This window comes from Papio anubis, chromosome 1 (assembly GCF_008728515.1).
Source record: "Papio anubis isolate 15944 chromosome 1, Panubis1.0, whole genome shotgun sequence".
NCBI classification, from domain to species: domain Eukaryota; kingdom Metazoa; phylum Chordata; class Mammalia; order Primates; family Cercopithecidae; genus Papio; species Papio anubis.
Window position 1 is genome coordinate 205,361,621 of NC_044976.1, and position 19,834 is coordinate 205,381,454.

General features: G+C 43.7%; 1 long non-coding RNA gene across 3 annotated transcripts in view; it reads left to right on the forward strand.

Annotated features, from left to right (window-relative positions):
• The first annotated feature begins 1,178 nt into the window (after window positions 1-1,178).
• The window catches only part of LOC108583553, a 43,578-nt gene continuing 24,922 nt past the window's right edge, over window positions 1,179-19,834 (forward strand). For 2 of the 3 annotated variants that reach the window (XR_004180342.1, XR_004180340.1), the window contains exons 1-2: window positions 1,179-1,564; window positions 4,591-4,693. This is a non-coding gene — a long non-coding RNA (uncharacterized LOC108583553). The remainder of the gene's footprint in view (window positions 1,565-4,590; window positions 4,694-19,834) is intronic. The other variant, XR_004180341.1, reaches the window with a different exon arrangement.

Genomic DNA, 19,834 nt, shown 5'->3' on the forward strand with positions numbered 1-19,834 from the left:
CAATATGGCTGTGCTAAGTGTAATGTCGGGTCCTGGATTGGATCCTGAAAAGGAAAAAGGGCATTTGTAAAAAAAACTGGTGAAATCAGAATAAAATCTAATGTTTAGCTGTACCAGTGTTAATTTCTGAGTTATGTTCATTTCTGTACCATGGTTATATAAGATGTCAACACTGGGGGGAACTGGATGGAGGGGTATATGGGAACTCTTTGGACTACATTTGCAATTTTTCTATAAATTATCCCAAAACAAGACTTGTATTAAAAATGACAACATTATGGATATAAAACTTCATTGATATGTTTCTCCCATGGCCTCTTCCTAGAGATCATCCTCATCCAGAATGTGGTGTTTATCATTCAAAGGGCCTAACACAACTATTACTATATGAAATGTTAGTCATGAGCAATGCAGAGGATTTCTCAAGGCGCTTGGGTTTCAGTGAGGGATCAGGATCATGGGTCTTCCGAGAGATCTTGCCCCCCTTTCGGACAGGGGCACTGCCATGAGTCCCTCTCCCAATCAACCCAGTTTCACTTTCACCAACTACCCAGCCCAGACTTGGGCCCACTGTTGACCCCATAAAGGAGGCCACGTCTTCCCTGCAGCTCCTGTCGCTCAACCTTCCCTAAGCTGTGCACCACCCACTCACCCACATGAAGGCAGCTGGCTCTGAAGTTCTCTGGGCTTGAGGACAAAAAAAGACCTCTGTGAGGCTCTGTTACAGTCTAGGTCAGCAGACAAGAGTCCCAGGGCTCAGCCATCTTCTCTAGGAGAGCAAATATTCATGCCATATAGCGTGTTCTAAGAGTTCCCACAGGAAGCCCAGAAAGTTGTGTATTTACTCAGCATTCAAGGTGTGTATCCAGACCACAAACCTACCCTAGGGGGCCCAGATCTAGGACAGGGGATGGCCCAGAGCTCTGAAATTTGAGGTATTTCCCAGTGTCTAACTGTCATTAGAAGGGCAACAGCTCTGAGACCTTATTCAATTATTTATTGAAATGTTTGTTTTTCCCTATTGTCTATTTATAAAGGTAACTGGGAGGACAGAGGTTCACAGAGGCTGTCAAAGAAGAAGCCTAGAAAGCCCACCAGGGAGGGTGGGGAGGGAAGCCCTGGGACCTGATCAAGGCCTTGCAAGCCCGACCTGCCCCATGACCTGAGGCTGACCCGCAACCTGAGGACAAGCGAAGAGAAGACAGTAGGGCCTGGCCAAGGTCTCTGGGAAAATAAATAGGCTTATCTGTTGTCCTTTGACCTGCACATACTGTTCTTTTGCAGGGTAAAACAGACCTTCCATTTTTGGGATTCCTGAAAGGTGACCAGGTGAGAGCAAAGCCCAACGTCCTGGGGAAAAGCTCTCAGCGCAGTGAATTCTGCATTCAGAGGTAGGAAGACTCTAGATGTGAACTATTTCATGTGTGGTTTTTTTTTTCTAAAATTACGGAAAAAAGAGGAATATCCGCAGAAGCGGAAGTAGGAATGGGGAAGGCGGGGACGAGTGTAGGCTAAGCTCTTCTGTGACCTCACTTCTGCTTTTGAAGTCCCACAGCTCTATAAGGTAAGATTACTTCTGTTAGCGCTTAAGTCAATATTTGAGGTGATAAGTTCAGGTTTTCTCTGCTAATTTGCCTAATTTCTTCCGAAATTCCTATGAAGTATACTGGATTGTGAAATTAGTTTCTTCATAGGGACACCTGAATCACGTTTCAAAGAAGGATCATTATCTTAGGGTACAATATCATGATTTTATGATAACATAAAACTAGGTCATGCAGCCCTACTGTCTTGGGGAAAAAAAAAAAACTTTCACAGTTTTAATAACAATTAGGATTATCATTGTTTATGTTTCCAAGTAGAAACAAAGTTTCTCATTTTATGTAGTCATGTGTGCTCCAAAGAGTTGTGGACTGGAAGCCTGAAGACCTGAATTTTGCTCCAGTTCTGCTGTAACCATCTATTTGATAGTGGGCCTGAAATTCCTCATCTGTGAATGAGAAGTGACACTCCTTTGTTGCTAAGAGGCTGCAATCATTGATATTCATTAAGCTGGAGACGAAAGTGGGCATATGCAAATGTAAAATCCACATGATATGTAAACATATACTACATATGCAATGTATTCATCAAGATATTATGATTAATAGTATTAAATGAGAAATGTTGATATCATAGTATTAGCAGAAGAAATTCTCTCTGGAGATAATTAATATTGAAGCTGGATGAATATTTATGGGACATTTGCCTTCCCAATTTTTCACAATGATTTTCAGGAAAGAAGTTTAGACAACTTTCCCTGGTAACTTTGTCTCAATGTCTAAAGGGTCTAATGCTGAGCAAAACATTCCTTTCATTTCAGCCACTGCTACCTTTGCTCTTAATCCAATCGGGTGGGGCAGAAAGGGCATGGATTAGATAAGAGCCAGTCCTGGCTTGGCCACCTGTGCAAGGCAAATTACCCTTTAATCCCAGGCCCCTTTTCTATTAAATGAGGATAATCATAATGCCTAGAGCTAGTCTAGATGGAAAGTGCTTCATCAGGTGACAAAATGCTTATGATATCACAGATTCTGCAGTGTCATATTTATAAAAGACAAGGTGTGACCATTCTAAGGTTTTAATCAATCAATTAACTTGCTACAATTAAATACAGCTACATGAAAGAATCAATCACATAAACATAATTTTTTTTTTTTTTTTTTTTTTTTTTTTTTTTTGAGATGGAGCTTTGCTCTTGTCGCCCAGGCTGGAGTGCAATGGTGCAATCTTGGCTCACTGTAACCTCCGCCTCCCTGGTTCAAGTGATTCTCCTGCGTCAGCCTCCCTAGGAGCTGGGATTACAGGCATGTGCTACCACGCCTGGCTAATTGTGTATTTTTAGTAGAGATGGGATTTCTTCATGTTGGTCAGTCTGGTCTGGAACTCCTGACCTCAGGTGATCCGCCCACCTTGGCCTTCCAAAGTGCTAGAATTGCAGGTGTGAGCCACTGTGCCTGGCTAACATAATCTTTTTTAAAAGTTATATTTATATATACATATACATGTAGATATATACATACACACACACACACACACACACACAATTTTTTTTTTTTTTTTTGAGGCGGAATTTCCCTCTTATTGCCCAGGCTGGAGTGCAATGGCGCCATCTTGGCTCACTGCAACCTCCACCTCCGAGGTTCGAGTGATTCTCCCACCTCAGCCTCCAGAGTAGCTGGGACTACAGGCATGCACCACCACACCCAGCTCATTTTTGTATTTTTAGTGGAGATGGGGTTTCACCATGTTGGTCAGGCTGGTCTCAAACTCCTGACCTCAGCTGATCCGCCCACCTCAGCCTCCCAAAGTACTGGGACTACAGTGTGAGCCACCGTGCCAGCTTATATTTTAACTTTTATTCTAGGTTCAGGGGTTCAGGTGCAGATTTGCTATATAGGTAAATTGCAGCCATGGAGGTTTGGTGTACAGATTATTTCATCACTCAGGTAATAAACAACATACTAAATAGGTAGTTTTTTCATCCTCATACATATCCCATCCTCCACACGCAAGTAGGCCCCGTGTTTATTGCTCCCTTCTTTGTGTCCATGTGCACTCAATGTACATAAACATAATCTGGAATGAAAGAAGCCAGACACAGCAAAGTAGATGCAATCTGATTTTATGAAGAGAGCTTCTAGGAGTCTGGTCATGTTCTATTTCTTGATCAATGTCTTGTTCATGAGTGTGTTCAGTTTGTGATCATTCATCAGATTGTGAACATAAGATGTGTGCTGTTTTCTATGTATGTATGTTATACTTCAGTGAAAAGTTAACTTTTTTTGTGTTTGAAATGATGGATATACTGATACTGTGATCTAATCATTATATATTATAAATATCAAAACATCACTATATACCTCACGGATATGTACAATTATTATTTATTAATTTTAAAATGTTAACATCTTTTGATTTAGAAACATTAGACATGACAGATTTTTTAAAAAACAGCAACAGGCCAGGCACGGTGGCTCACACCTATAATCCCAGCACTTTGGTAGGCCAAGATGGGCGGATCACAAGGTCAGGAGATCAAGACCATCCTGGCTAACAAGGTGAAACCCCGTCTCTACTAAAAATACAAAAAAAAAAATTAGCTGGGTGTGGTGGCAGGCGCCTGTAGTCCCAGCTACTTGGCAGGCTGAGGCAGGAGAATGGTGTGAACCCGGGAGGCAGAGCTTGCAGTGAGCCAAGATCACGCCACTGCACTCCAGCCTGGGTGACAGAGCAAGATTCTATCTCAAAAATGAATAAATAAATTAATTTAATTTAATTTAATTTAAAAAACAGCAACAACAAAATCTCCAGATACGCCAATATCTGGAAATAACTCCTCTTAATATTTTGGCATAGATTCTTCCAGAATTTTTTCTATAGGTATAAACATATGTTTTACAAAATGGGATCATACCATGCATCTTTGGGTAACCCAATTTTCTCACTGGGATCTATTTCACTCTTACAAATACTGACACACAAGAGTTTTTCAAACATCTTGGCTAAGTAGACAGTTTATTTATTTATTATTTATTTATTTATTTTTAGGGTTCCTAAAACTGGACGTGGTGGCTCTAGGAGGATGCGCCTCTTCCAGTCATCGGGTTTCCCCTGGAAAGACAGAACAAATTCACATTCCCACCTGCAGTGGGTGAGAAGTTCCCTTTCCCCCACATCCTTGCCAAAAATGGATATTATCATTTCTTTTCATCTTTGCCAGTCTGGAAGTTATGTGCAACCGAACACAAGAATTACAGAAGAGGCCAGGAGTGGTGGCTCATGCCTGTAATCCCAACACCTTGGGAGACTGAAGCGGGCAGATCACTTGAGGCCAGGAGTTTGAAACCAGTCTGGGCAACATGATGAAACCCTATCTCTACCAAAACACACACACACACCAATTAGCCAGACATGGTGACACACACCTGTGGTCCCAGCTACTTGGGAGGCTGAAGTGGGAGGATCACTGGAGACCAGGAGGTTGAGGCTGTAGTGAGCTGTGATTGCACCTCTGCACTGCACTCCAGCCTGAGCAACAGAGTGAGACACTGTCTAAAAAAAAAGAAGACAGCTGGGTTTTAAGAACCAATTCAGAGATAGAACAGAATTGGGGCTCCATCCCAACTCTGAATGAATAAATAAAAGACAGTTTCTTCAGCTGTAAAATGGGGTAAATCATAATCTTTCCCAAAGAGAAAAGCTCAATAGCTTAATCCTAGTCCTACCCACCCACAATGGCTCTCCCTTCTTCCCAAACTCCTTTTCAATCTTGTCTCCTCCCAGCAGCCTGAGTATCCCCATATGAATGTAAATCACATGACATGGTTTGTATCTGTGTCCCCATCCAAATCTCATGTCAAATTGTAACCTCAGTGTTGGAGGTAGGGACTGATGGGAGGTGACTGGATCATGGAGGCAGAGTTCTTATGAATGGTTTAGCACAATCTCCCCTTGGTACTGTATAGGGAGTAAGTTCTCATGAGATTTGGTTGTCTAACAGTGTCCGGCACCTCCCCTCTCTCTATTCTCTATTCTTGTGAGATTCATTACTCCCCTTTGCCTTCCACCATGATTGTAAGTTTCCTGAGGCTTCCCCAGAAACTGATGCTGCCATGCTTCCTGTACAGCCTGCAGAACTGTGAGCCAATTAAACCTCTTTTCTTTATAAATTACCCAGTCTCAGGTATTTCATTATAGCAGTGCAAGAACTGCACTGATTAATACATCATACCACACCATCTCTGTCTTAAAACTCTTCTTCAGCCAGCTGTAGCACATAGAAAAAAATCTAAACTTACCCTGGCTGACTTGGGTCCACCTGCTCTCCCTTTGCCTGCCCCACTGTAGATATGGTCAGGCCTTGATGTCTTTTGCCCATCTTTAAAAAATTATTATTGTGATTTACTTTTCAAATTTTTTTTTTTTAATTTTTATCTTTTTAGAGATGAGATCTTGCTCTCTTGCCCAGGCTGGAGTGCAGTGGTGCGATCATAGCTCACTATAGCCTCAAACTCCAGGGCTCAAGCAATCCTCCTGCCTCAGCCTCCCAAGTAGCCCAGTTAATTTTTTTTTTGAGATGGAGTTGTGCCCTTGTTGCCCAGGCTGGAGTGCAATGGCACGATCTTGGCTCACTGTAACCTCCACCTCCCAGGTTCAAGTGATTCTCCTGCCTCAGCCTCCCAAGTAGCTGGGATTACAGGCAGGCGCCACCACACCCAGCTAATTTTGTACTTTTAGTAGAGATGGGGTTTCTCCGTGTCGGTCAGGCTGGTCTTGAACTCCTGACCTCAGGTGGTCTGCCCGCCTCAGCCTCCCAAAGTGCTGGGATTACAGGTGTAAGCCACCGCGCCCAGCCACTAATTTTTATTTTTTACTTTTTGTAGAGACAGTCTCATTATGTTGGCCAGTCTGGTCTCGAACTCCTGACCTCAAGCAATTTTCCTGCCTTAGCCTCCCAGAGTGCTGGGATTACGTTGTGAGCCACTGTGCCCTGTCAGCCCACATTTTTGAGGCTGCACTGGCCTCTGGGTTTCTTGAATGGGCAGTCCCTCAGGCCTGTGTCTTGGGATGCTCCTCCTCCCTCTCTTTCCTGTCCTTGCCAACTTCAGTTTAAAACCACATCTTCAGGGAGACCTTCCCAGTCCTCCTGCTATTTTCTCTCCCACCATCCTGTTTAGTCCCTTCACAGTTCTTATTACTATGTGTAATGACATGTTTCTTTGCTTACTTTTGTGTTTTCTCTCCCCACCACCTGGTAAGCTCAATGAGAGCAGAGATAAGGCCTTCTGAGTTTGCTGCCATATCCCCCAGCACCTAGGCCTGTGCCTCATTGTACATGTTCAACAAATATTTGTTGAATGTGTGAAAATAAGTATTTCAAACTAAAGGCTGTTGGAACTTTAAAATATTATGAACCTTGAAGGAGTGTGATTATGGGACTCAAGTTACATAAACAGGCAGCTGTAACCTTTGTCTCTCTGATTATAGATTAGCCTTCTTTCTTACCACATTGTTTTGTAAAATGTTGTAAATGACTGAAGGGGGCCAGGGAAGATCCCTTCCACCTTCACTATTGATCTTCATTATAGATTCACTTCCTTCTTAACTTTCTAACACAAAGACTTTACAACCATCTCATTGTCTAAGATGGAATGTTTTAATCCTACTAAATTTCTTTGTTTTCTGCCTATATAAGCAAGACTTTAATTTTTCTTTTTTTTTTTTATTTTGAGACAGAGTCTTGCTCTGTCGCCCAGGCTGGAGTGCAGTGGTGCAATCTAGGCTCACTGCAAGCTCTGCCTCCCGGGTTCATGCCATTTTCCTGCCTCAGCCTCTTGAGTAGCTGGGACTACAGGCGCCCACCACCACGCCCAGCTAATTTTTTGTATTTTTAATAGAGACGGGGTTTCACCTTGTTAGCCAGGATGGTCTCGATCTTCTGACCTTGTGATCCGCCCACCTCACCCTCCCAAAGTGCTGGGATTACAGGCATGAGCCACTGCGCCCGGCTGACTTTAACTTTTTTACTTTAGATCACTGGCTCCATTTCTCTGAAGTCCATGTTTCCTGGATGGCTATTCCTGGCTTTGAGCTCCAATGAACTCTGCACATAATCATATGTTCTAAATCATGTTACTTAAGGTTGACAAATAAATCAATAACTATTTCACTTTTCCTCCAGTTTGGTGGTGGGTAAACCCACACCCCGTAACAGGGTGAGATAGCTGCCAATTCTTTGTAACTCGTCCTTCTGGGCTGCTCTCTTCCTGATCTGAAATCTCCCCAGACCATTTCTTATCTCTCTCATCCCACATCCCCAAGTTGTTGACTGATCACCTTCTGCAGCTCTGAAATGAAATATATACTGTCTTGTACTGTTCTTTTAGTGTTGGAAGTGCCTCCTGCCACCTTAGGGAACCATATATCAGTTTACACTAATCTAGTTTCTTCAAATGGCAAACTGTCTCAAGAGGGTGGGAGGGCTCAAGAAATATTCATCCATTCCGCATGCATTTATTAAGCACCTACGAAGTACCAGTTATTATATTAAACACCTAGGATACAAATACGAATAAGGCACAGCATTTCCTAACTTCAGGGAGCTCACAGTCTAGGGAAGGGGGCACATAATTGTAATATTATGTAGCAATTGCAGTGGCTTGCTATGTAAAAGACAAAGGGGGCCAGGCGCCGTGGCTCATGCCTGTAATCCCAAGACTTTGGGAGGCCAAGGTGGGCAGATCACTTGAGTCCATGAGTTCGAGACCAGTCTGGCCAACAGCCTGGGGGTTTAGTAGAAACCCCATCTCTACTAAAAATACAAAAATTAGCCAGGCATGGTGGTGCGTGCCTATAGTACCAGCTACTCAGGAGTCTGAGGCTGGAGAATCGCTTGAACCCAGGAGGCAGAGGTTACAGTGAGCCAAGATCGCACCACTGTACTCCAGCCTGGGTGACGAAGTGACTCTGTCTCAAAAAACAAAAACAAAAAAAGACAAAAAACCACACAGGGGAAGGATACTGAACCCAGTCTGAGGAAAAGGAGAAGAGCAGGCTTCCTGGAGAGGTGCCATCTGATCCAAGTGAGCCAGATAAAGAGGACAAAGGCATTACCAGAAGAGGGAACAGTATCAGCCCAGGCCTGGGTGGAGAACAGCACTCTGTGGGCAAGGCAACAGTCAGCAGTTTAGTGTGGTTAGAAAATAAAGTGCAAGTCAGAAAGTGCTGAAAAATAAGTCAGCGAGATGGGCTGGTGCCTGTTCAGGGAAGCTGCTGGAAGTTAAGGTCGGCAGCTTGGACATTGCTATAGAAAGAGGTCACTGAACATTTTAGCCAGGAATGGAGTGGGAGGTGTTGGATTTGGGGAGGACGCGTTTGGAGGCAGGGAGATCTGGTGAGATATGACCAGGATCTGCCCAGGGTCAGTGGTAATGAAGAGGGAGAGTCAGGCATAGGTTTAAGAACCTTTAAGAAGTAAAACTGGTAGGACTTCGTTATTGATTAAATGTGGAACAGATTAGAGAGAGAGAGAGAGAGAGAGAGAGAGAGAGAGAGAGAAATCAGTAGCTTGAATGACCTCATTATGATGGAATCCCATCGACAAAGAGAATACCAGGGAAGCAGTTTGGTGAGATGAGGGATGTGAGGTGACACTTAGGTTTGGAATATGTTGAATCTGAGGTGCTTGGGGGACGTACAAACAGCTTTGACTTTGAGTTACTTATTTTTGTAATATAATGGCAAGATGTGTAGTTTGCGGATGAGCATCTCCCTTCACTGAGCTCACTTGTATTCAGCGGTTAGGATATTTCACCATGGTAGGTGCTGGAGTACCCCATCCAGGTCCCTTTTACCCCCAGCTGCTGTGAGGGCTGACTGATGACAACTCACAGCCCCTCCTTCTCCTGGGAGTCGTGGCTCCCAAAAGGCAGTCTGGCCCAAACATACAAAATCTCGGCCCCCAGTATCACGGGGGCATTACCTTTGCGGTGCACTTTGGGCTTCCCGAGCTCCCTGGAGGGATCAGCCTGAAGCTGGTCTCCAGCTAAGACCACATCCTTGCTTGCCTTTCCCCACCCTGTGCCCTCTTGCCTCCTCACTCCCCTCCTCCTGAGACCACTGCCCCAATGAATCACCTGCTCAAGAATCCTCCTGCTTCTTGGGAACCCCACCGGAGACACAGGAGAAATTGGGCAGTTGGGAGTTGGTTGGCCACAGTTTCAGGAATCCACAGACATAAAGAGGGGGCTGAAGGTGAACTTTATTCCTCTGGACAGAGCTGGTAGTGAAATGAACGATAGTGGGATTGCCTTTATCCACAGTACAAGGTCATTTGTGTCATTTTTATTAGTTTTTAGTTTATTGGTTTTATTAAACCACAATTCTCAATCTCTGAGTCAAAAGCATTTGTCAAAATTCCTGCTTACAGACTATTAAGGTTCCTGAGTTTGGAAGTTCTTTTTTCCTAAATTCCATGTTGCCCTTCCCTTCTTTACTCTCCATGTTTGAAATGACGTCACTGAAAGCAGGTGCTCTTTGGTGGTTGAGATGGACCCACCCGTCACCCCCAGACTGGATCTATTTTCTCCCTTGAGCTCTTGTAGTATCTTTTTGCTTCTCTAAAGTAGCGATTCTGGACACTGTCCATGGAATTGCCCATGTGTTCCCTATTTAGTCAAAGAAGACTCAAGAACTGAGCATAATTCAGAGTTAACATGGCCTTCTTCTTTGTTATCTCATCAAATGTGCTTACAAAATATGTATTGAATGATCAAAATGAAAGATTAAATGAATGAATGATCATTATTGCCAAACCAGGCAAGTTCCATATAAACGCAAATTGGTTTTCACTGTGCAATGTCCTTTCGCTGTATGTCTCTTTAATCCGTTTGCTCCATTGCCTCCGATTGGTGGCAAAGACTACATCTTCTATTTCCCTCTTATCCCTGCAATAGACTACAGAAATCGTGTTAGACGGAGTCACATTAGTCAGTCAACACTTATTGATCACAAACTATTTTAAGGGTATTTTAAAGATGGAGATTTAAAAATAAATAAAACACAGTGGTCTTTAAGGAGCTCATGATGGCCTGAGTATACAATTTGTTCTTAAATAGAGTGACTTGTAAAATACATAACTACATTTGGTTTAATATTTGTTCCTTTGTAAACTTCTCATAGAAATAAATTCACAAATAATTAAAACATTCTTTGCAGACCATGTGACTTAATTTTGTCAGCAATTATGGCTGGTATGCCAATCGGGCTCTGGCTGTAAGTGCAATCAATTCATTACTGCTTAGCTAAAAAGGCAAAGTTGCTGGTTCAAGTCCTACTGTGTGTACCTGTAGGGGAACTAAGGTCTCCACTGTGGGATGTGTGTGAATCTGAATTTAAATTGCAGGCTGGAAAGGCTTACTTTCAACAGCATGCTTCTTTAAAGTTCCGACACTAGGTTCCTTGCTTCAGGCTTTGAAATGAAATCAAAGCTGGCTTTGGCCTTGGCTTTAGCTTTGGTCTAGTAATAGCCTGATAGGTACATCTACGGTAGCTTTTTTTTCTTTTTTTTTATAACTCTTTCCCTTGAAAGACAGGAACACTTTGAATTTCTCGGCATCTGTGAGGTGAGTCATGCATTTTATAAGCGCAGAAATTGAAAGAGGAGTGACTTGCGTATGGTCAGATAGCAAGTCCAAGAATCTGGTGAGTCCAGCACCACAGGGCCACCCAGAATACTTGGCCTGCTGCCTATCCTCTTGTCCCTCCACTGCACTAGGCATAAATGTCAGAAAAGAAAGGAAGTGTGGCCCATTGAGAGAAAATGTGGCACAAGCCAAGAGTTCACAGCACTGGAAGAGGTAAAGGCAGATCCAGGTGGAGGCTCTGTTCTGCCCAGTTGATGATGAAATACTGATAGTGGATTTCTTCCTTTTCACCTGTTCCTGCCCCACTTGCCTCTGAAAGTCAGCCAGCACACTTTCCTCAGCAAATGGGTGGTGGGTTCTGGGCCAAACAATGTTATAATAAAAGCAAAAAAGCTAAACTATGCCATTGGCTCTGACTGCCTTAAAGGGTTTTTGTCTCTAAGCTAGAAGACATGCTTTCTTGTACTTTCCCTGTGGGGATGGAGGCATTTTTACTTGTCATCTATAGAAATTCTCCTACTTTCGGGAGTGTAAATTAGTCCAACCTTTGTGGAAGACAGTGTGCCGATTCCTTAAGGATCTAGAACCAGAAATACCATTTGACCCAGCAATCCTATTGCTGCGTATATACCCAAAGGATTATAAATCATTCTGTTATAAAGACACATGTGCATGTATGTTTATGGCAGGACTATTTACGATAGCAAAGACTTGGAACCAACCCAAATGCCCATCAATGATAGACTGGATAAAGAAAATGTGGCACATATATACCATGGAATACTATGCAACCATAAAAAAGGATGAGTTCATGTCCTTTGCAGGACATGGATGAAGCTGGAAGCCATCTTTCTTAGCAGACTAACACAGGAGCAGAAAACCAAGCACCGCATGTTCTCACTCATAAGTGGGAGTTGAACAATGAGAACAAATGGACAAAGGGAGAGGAATATCACACACCAGGGCCTGTCAGGGAATGGGGGGCAAGGGGAGGGAGAGCGTTAGGACAAATATCTAATGCATGCAGGGCTTAAAACCTAGATGATGGGTTGATAAGTGCAGCAAATCACCATGGCACAGGTATACCTATGTAACAAACCTGCACAGTCTGCACATGTATCCCAGAACTTAAAGTAAAATAAAAAGAAGAAAAAAATTCTCCTACTTTTTTGGCAATAATGGGTGTTAGCAAAATGATTCACCATCTATTGAATACCTATTTGAGCCAGGTACCATTGGGCATTTTTTTTGTTTTGTTTTTTTGAGACAGAGTTTTGCTCTAATTGCCCAGGCTGGAATGCAATGGGGTAATGTCAGCTCACTGCAACCTCCACCTCCTAGGTTCAAACGATTCTCCTGCCTCAGCCTCCCAAGTAGCTGGGATTACAGGCACCTGACAGCACGCCTGGTTAATTTTTGTAGTTTTAGTAGAGATGAGATTTCATCAGGTTGGCCAGACCGGACTCGAACTCCTGACCTCAGGTGATCTGCCCGCCTCAGCCTCCCAAAGTGCTGGGATTACAGGCATGAGCAACCGTGCCTGCCCCCATTGGGCATTTTACTTGGTCTTTTTAAATCCTCATGACAACAGATATTTATTAAGCAACTACCAAGTGCCAGACACCATGTTGGGGGCAGGAGACACAAAAATAAATAAGGCACAGTCCCTACTCTCTGGAATTATATATAGACTAGTGTGGAAGATGTAATCATAATCAAGTAACTGTAACACAGTTTTATAAGGACTCCAGTAAGAGGTGACCCCGGAAGGTGACGGGAACACATAGGAGGAGACCCTAACCTGATTTTGGGGTCCCAAGAAAGTCTTCTTAAAAGAAGTGATGTCCAAGCACTATTAGACAGGAGGGAATTCTTTTTAGAGACAGGCTCTTGCTCAGCCGTCTAGGCTGGAGGGCAGCGGCGCAATCATAGCTCACTGCAGCCTCGACCTCCTGAGCTCAAGGGATCCTCCTGCCTCAGCCTCCCAAGTAACTGGGACCACAGGTGTGCACGTCACACCCAGCTACTTTTTAAATTTTTTTTTTTTTTTTTTTGCAGAGATAGAGTCTCACTATGTTGCCCAGGCTGGTTTTGAACTCCTGAACTCAAGCGATCCTCTTGCCTCAACATCTCAAAGTATTGGGATTACAGGTGTGAGCCACTGCACTCAGCCCTAGATGGGAATTGTCGGCTCCAGATTTATCTCTGAGCCTCACAGAGTTTGTGGAAGATAGAATAATGACCCCCAAAGATGTCCATATCCTTATCACCAGGACCTATGAACATACATGGCAAAAAAAAAAAAAAAAAAAAAATCTTTGTCAATGTGATTAAGCTAAACATCTTGAGATAGTGAGCTTATTTATACTGAATTAGCTGGGTGGGTCCACTGTAATCACATGTAATCCCTTATAAAAGGAGTCAAGGCCAGGCGTGGGGGCTCACCCCTGTAATCCTAGGGTCGCCTGAGGTCAGGAGTTTGAGGTCAGCCTGACCAACATGGCGAAAACCCGTCTCCACTAAAAATACAAAAGTTAGCCAGGTGTGGTGGCACATGCCTGTAGTCCCAGCTACATGGGAGGCTGAGGCAAGATAATTGCTTGAACCCAGGAAGTGGAGGTTGCAGTGAGTCGAGATTGGGCCACTGCACTCCAGTCTGGGTGACAGAGCAAGACTCCGTCTCAAAAAAAAAAAAAAGAAGGAGTCAAGGTCCAGTGTGGTGGCTCATGCCTGTAATCTCAGCACTGTGGGAGGCCAAGGCAGGAGGATCACTTGAGCTCAGGCTACAGTGAGCTATGACTGCACCACTGCACTCCAGCTTGGGTAACAGAGTGAGACTGTTTCTAAAAGAGTGTGTGTGTGTGTGTGTGTGTGTGTGTGTGTGTGTTTTAAGTAAATGAAGAGGGAATCAAGAAGGTCAAAGTCAGTAGTGGGAGATGTGACAACAGAAGCAAGAGATTAGAGTGATGTGAGGCAGGGGCCATGAGCCCAGGAATGCATGTGACCTTCCGAAGCTGGAAAAGGCAGGAAAACAATTTATCCTTAGAGATACCTGAAGGAGCCTGCCCTGCTGACACCTTGGTGTAGCCTGCAAGACACATTTTGGACCTCTTCCACAATTGTAAGAGAATAAATTTGTGATGTTTTAAGCCACTAGGTTTGTGGTAATTTGATACAGCAGCAATAGAAAACTAATACAGAGTTTAAGATATAACTTGTCCAGTGTCACAAATTAGACAATGATGAAGCCAGGATTAAAACCTAGAGTGAATAATTCCAAAGCCCAAGTGGTCTTTCCTCAGAGCTCATGTTGCCTCTTAGGAAACCCTTTGGGTCTTCATTCAATATAATTTGAAGAACTTGTCTATCAGTCTCCCTTCTCTCTTGCCTGAGGCACAAATATATGCTCACGGAGACAGTAAGTGGCATTAGATGCAAAAATGCTGGAACACGAGAGGACGAACATCTGCAGATCAATGAATGTTTCTTTTCTGAATAGTATTGTGGAAAAGGAACTGGATTAAATGTTAAGAGACTTAGTTCTAGTCCTAGTACTGGTATTAACTAGCTCTGAGACTAGAGCAAAGCCCTTAACATTTCTAAGCCTCTGTTTTGCTCATCTGCAAAATGAGGGCTTAAGCTAGATAGTTTTTGATATTCTTTTAGTTTCAACTTTCTACAATTCCTCAAGACTACCAGTATGTCCTGCCTCTTCTCTCCAGGACACACACTTTGAGGCTATTTGAGCCTCTAATGGGAGTTCAATCTTAGCAACTTAGATGCCAGTTCATCTATTATTTAGCCAAGGACAAGGAAAGAGACCTCTCCTTTTCCAGTGTCAGCAGAGATCATCTTAAAGTCCCTGAGTTTTAGAACCTCTCCAGATCAGCTGAAAGGTCACTTAGCAACTGGCAAAGTGGAAGAGAATGATCTGAGTTTGTAAATTCTGATATGGCATTGAAGTCTTATTTGAATGGTCCTAGATGAAAAATAGTTCCAGCTAGTTCTGGAAATGGCCATACTCCAGGTCGTCTGGTGCTTGAAAGAGGAGCTTGAAATAAGATCTGGACCATTGGCAAATGATCTCAGGGGCCACAGTATACTAGATTCAAGGCTGTTTCAGGTTGTGAGTACAAGCCAAAAGCAATACTGAGGCTTGAGCTAAGCGGGAGTGATCCCTGTGGGTTTCAAACAGCGTTAATGTTTATACTTGCCATGTCATAGCCTGGCATATTTGAAGCATGGAAACCACAGCACAAATTTCCCCCTGTCTCCCTGTGCTGGTTCGAGGTATAATCCTACCTATTCTGCTAATGTTACCCAAGTTGGGTCCTCGACACTTCTCTGTTTTCTGCACTGTAGATGCCCTAGAATATTAAGGAGGCAAACATACTGATTACTAGCCTGGTCAATCGACAAAAACTAAATAATAAACACACCCATGGCCTTAAAGGACTTTTCCTTCTTAACATCTCTCCGCAGCAGGTGACACTCATCACTTTCTCCTAAAACCTGTTTCCATCCTATTCTAGGATGCTTCACCCACTTCCTCTTCCGGGCTGCCCCTGCTTACTTTCTACCTCTGGCTCCTCTTCTTCCCTTTGCCTGCTCACTCTTAGTCTTCCATTTCTATATATGGTTTTTAACTTTCCTCTGCACATTATCTCCCTTGACAACCTCGTCCCATCTCAGTGCTTTAACTTCCTAATGCGGACCACACTGAAGTCTGTAGAGAGCTCTAAGCTGTCTCTCGAGCCTCAGTCCCACATACTGAAGACACTGAGTCACGCAGCCTGGGCTGAATCCCATCTCTGCCACTCAGAACAGCTGTATGAATGTGATCACGTGACTTCAACCTCTGTTTCCTTATCCATAGAATAGGGAGAATCATAGAATCCACCTCTTAGTGTTGTAGTAAGCATTTAGATGTTAATTTTGTGAAACGATTGGTTCGGAGTATTCATTTCATAAATGATCTCTCTCTCTCTTTTTTTTTTTTTTTTTTTTTTTTGAGATGGAGCCTTGCTCTGTCACCCAGGCTGGAGTGCAGTGGCACAGTTTCTGCTCACTGCCACCTCTGCCTCCCGGGTTCCAGGAATTCTCCTGCCTCAGCCTCCCCCCAGGCAGCTGGGATTACAGGCACACACCACCACACCTGGCTAATTTTTGTGTTTTTAGTAGAGATGGGGTTTCACCATATTGGCCAAGCTGGTCTCAAACTCCCGACCTCAGTGATCCACCCGCCTTGGCCTCCGAAAATGTTAGGATTACAGGCATGAGCCACTATGCCTGGTCATAAATGATATCTCTAATTGTATTTTACTAATTGATCTTTAGAACTTGAAAACTTTGCTAGCACATCAACACATTCCTCTTCTCTCCAAATAAGCAAAGCCAAGCACTTCACACAATCCACCCAGTGATCTCCACTTCTGTTAGTGGCGCCACCTACCTTCTCGCTTTCCAGACCTAAGAGTTTGAAATCAACATTGAGCCTCTTTCTTTTGCCCCCACATGTAGTCAATTGCCAAGTCCTGCCTCTCAGTTCAAATCTGGTCCCTCCTCTCCATTCTTTCCCTAGTAGCCTAATTTGCATTGCTCAGGGTCACAGTTCCCTAACCAGTCTCCCTTCCTCTCACAATCTATTCTGCACCTCACAGAAACATTCATGTTGGCTGTAATTGCACACTCCCTGGTCCTAAACAAACTTCCACTGACTCACCCTTCTTGTTGAGTAAAATCCAACCCCTCAAGGCGGCATTCAAGTTCTAGCATGGTATGATGGAGGCTTGGCTCAGAGTGTGTGTTGAAGGGCTGGGAGGGTGGGGACTGCCCTCTGGATGGCATGAGTAGGCATCAGCTTGGAGTGGGAGAAACTATGAGTCACTTGGTTGTTTTCAGTAAGTGGCAGAGAGTTTAAAAAGAGAATAGATAGCTACATTCTAAATCGCAAAAAATGTAAAAAATCATATGGGCATGAATAACATTCAGCCGCAAATATTTATGAAGCTTCTGCTGTGTGCCAGACAAAATGGCTGGGTATTAGGACTATGACAGTGAAGATAACACAGCCCTTGCTCTCAAAGATTTACAGTTGATGAGAAAGGCAGACAAATCCAGGGGCCATTATAATCCACCATGACAGCTGCTGAACTCTTCTGTGGGAATTTGCAGGAGTGGCACCCACATACGTGGGCATTTGGAGAAAGCGGGGAAAGCTTCCAGGAGGAAATGATGTCTTAGCTGGCACAGAAGTAAGAAGAGTCAGCCAGGTAAGGGTGGACAGGTCGGGGTCGGGAGAGGGTGTTTCAAGGCCAAGCGGATGGCCTGGGACCACCAAGAGACAGAGAGAGCTTGGTGGGTTGGTGCCATTTGGTTAAGACTTACCTGGGGATAGAGGTGAGTGATGTTCAAAGATATATTTCAAAGCATCATGCTGGCCTGTAATCCCAGCACTCTGGGAGGCCGAGGCGGGCGGATCACGAGGTCAGGAGATGGAGACCATCCTGGCTAACACGGTGAAACCCCGTCTCTACTAAAAATACAAAAAATTAGCCGGGCGAGGTGGCGGGCGCCTGTAGTCCCAGCTACCGGGAGGCTGAGGCAGGAGAATGGCGGGAACCCGGGAGGCGGAGCTTGCAGTGAGCTGAGATCCGGCCACTGCACTCCAGCCCGGGCGACAGAGCGAGACTCCGTCTCAAAAAAAACAAAACGAAAAACAAAAACAAAAACAAAAAACATCATGCTGTACATGATAAATATGTCCAATATTATCTGTCAATTAAAAAATCGTATTAAAAGGTAAGGTTAAAGAGGTAGGCAGCGAATGGATAATGAAGGACTGTTCCATGAAAAAAGGATTGGCTTTCACCCTGGAGGTGAAGAGACTCGCGAGTTCTCAGCAGGGGAGTGCGTCAGATTTTCTTTATTCTCAGAAGCTGGGGAAAGGGCTGGCATTTTAGTTGGGAAGAGGTTAAATACCCCAACAATTAGAACTCAAAAGAATTTCAGTTAGTGACAAGATAATTGTTCTTGGCTCTGTATCTCTGACCCTTGTGAGGTTTAACAAACAAGGGAAGTCATCAACTAATTTATGTGTTGTTGTCTAAATAAATGTTTCTCAGGATCGTAATTATAGGATGTCAAAGTCAGAAATGGCCTCAGACAGTATCTGCTTTAAAATAAAAGCATTGGTGTATTGAATGGTGGGACCTTGCTTTTTTTTCTTTCTTTTTTTTTTTTTTCTGGTTTGTTGCCTTAATTTAGCACCATCCACCTTCTGTGGCCCCTGAGTAACTGTAAAACCCAGGGTGGAGGCTCTGCCTGGGAGGGCACTGAGAGGGCCCTGGCCCAGCCCAACCCCCTGCTCAGGATGATGAGGTCATGCTGGCTCCCACAACACAGGCACAGCCGGTTCACTAAGAAAGAGATGGGAATGGGCCGGAGAGGTCAGGCATCCTAGGAGGAGGGAAACTAGAGCCTTGGTATATTAATAGATACCACCCCCTTTAGCCTAATTTTCAAAGACAGTGATACAATGACTCCTCCAGATCCAGACTCGAAAAGGCTGGCTTAATAGAATTGAGTCCTGTGCAGCATATGTCATTAGGAAAAAAAAATCCATCTTGATGGCTTAGTCATTACAGTGGCTTCTGCAGCAGAATGGAACAGCCCTGGCAATGGGTATTAGTCACACACTAGAGATGACTAAGATTTGATTATTTCCCGCAATAGAGGTTGAAAAAATGGCTCCCCCAACTCCCAAGTGTTCTTTAAGGTCCCTGGAAATGTCAGCATCATCACCACTACCCTAAAACTGGTATCACCAATCTGGGGAATAACTCCAGACTTTGAGTTAATACTATAAAATGGGCTTGCTTTTCAGAAAATACCTGCCTTTTTATTTCATCTGCCTGTGAGAGTTCATTGGCAAGCGTTATTGTATAGTGCAGTCTCTTGGGAGAGATCTTCCTGAATTCCTACTCTGCAACCATTACTTAGCTATATATCTTTGAGCAAGTTACTTTAACCTCTCTGTGAATCTGGGTCATCATTTCTAAAATGGGAATAATAATATCTACCTTATAGATGAATATTAAAAGAGGTAATTCATACGAGGTGCTTAACACAGTAAATGCATTTGAGGAAACCATTTTTTTTTTCATTTATGGATTTCTGTTGTTGTATTGGGATAAAGTCACACCAGGGGAAAGAAGTTGACAGGGACAGACAACACTATAAATGTTAGCTCTTATTATAATTCCAACCACGATTTCAGATAATCTTGTTCACTTGTCACAAAACTGATGATGACAGTTACAACACTGTCTGGGTGATTGGTGTCAGCCTAGCATTTTACAGCTTCTGGGGGAACGTATGTCTCCTGTGATTTACCTGCTCTTATCATTTGTCCAATATTCAATTAGGGGCAAGGTACCTTTTCTAATCAATCTCAATTGAAATCTATCTTCACACATACATATGACAGCAACGTCAAGGGTCTTAGACCTTGAGGTGGCCCTGGCTTGCAGATAGACACTATGTAGAATTTATAGCCCCTTTGCAGTTAGCTCATTATGGTCCTGCAGACTCCCTCTCTGCAGTGTCTGTGTTCGCACAAGAACACGTAACACTTGTTTTTCTTTTTC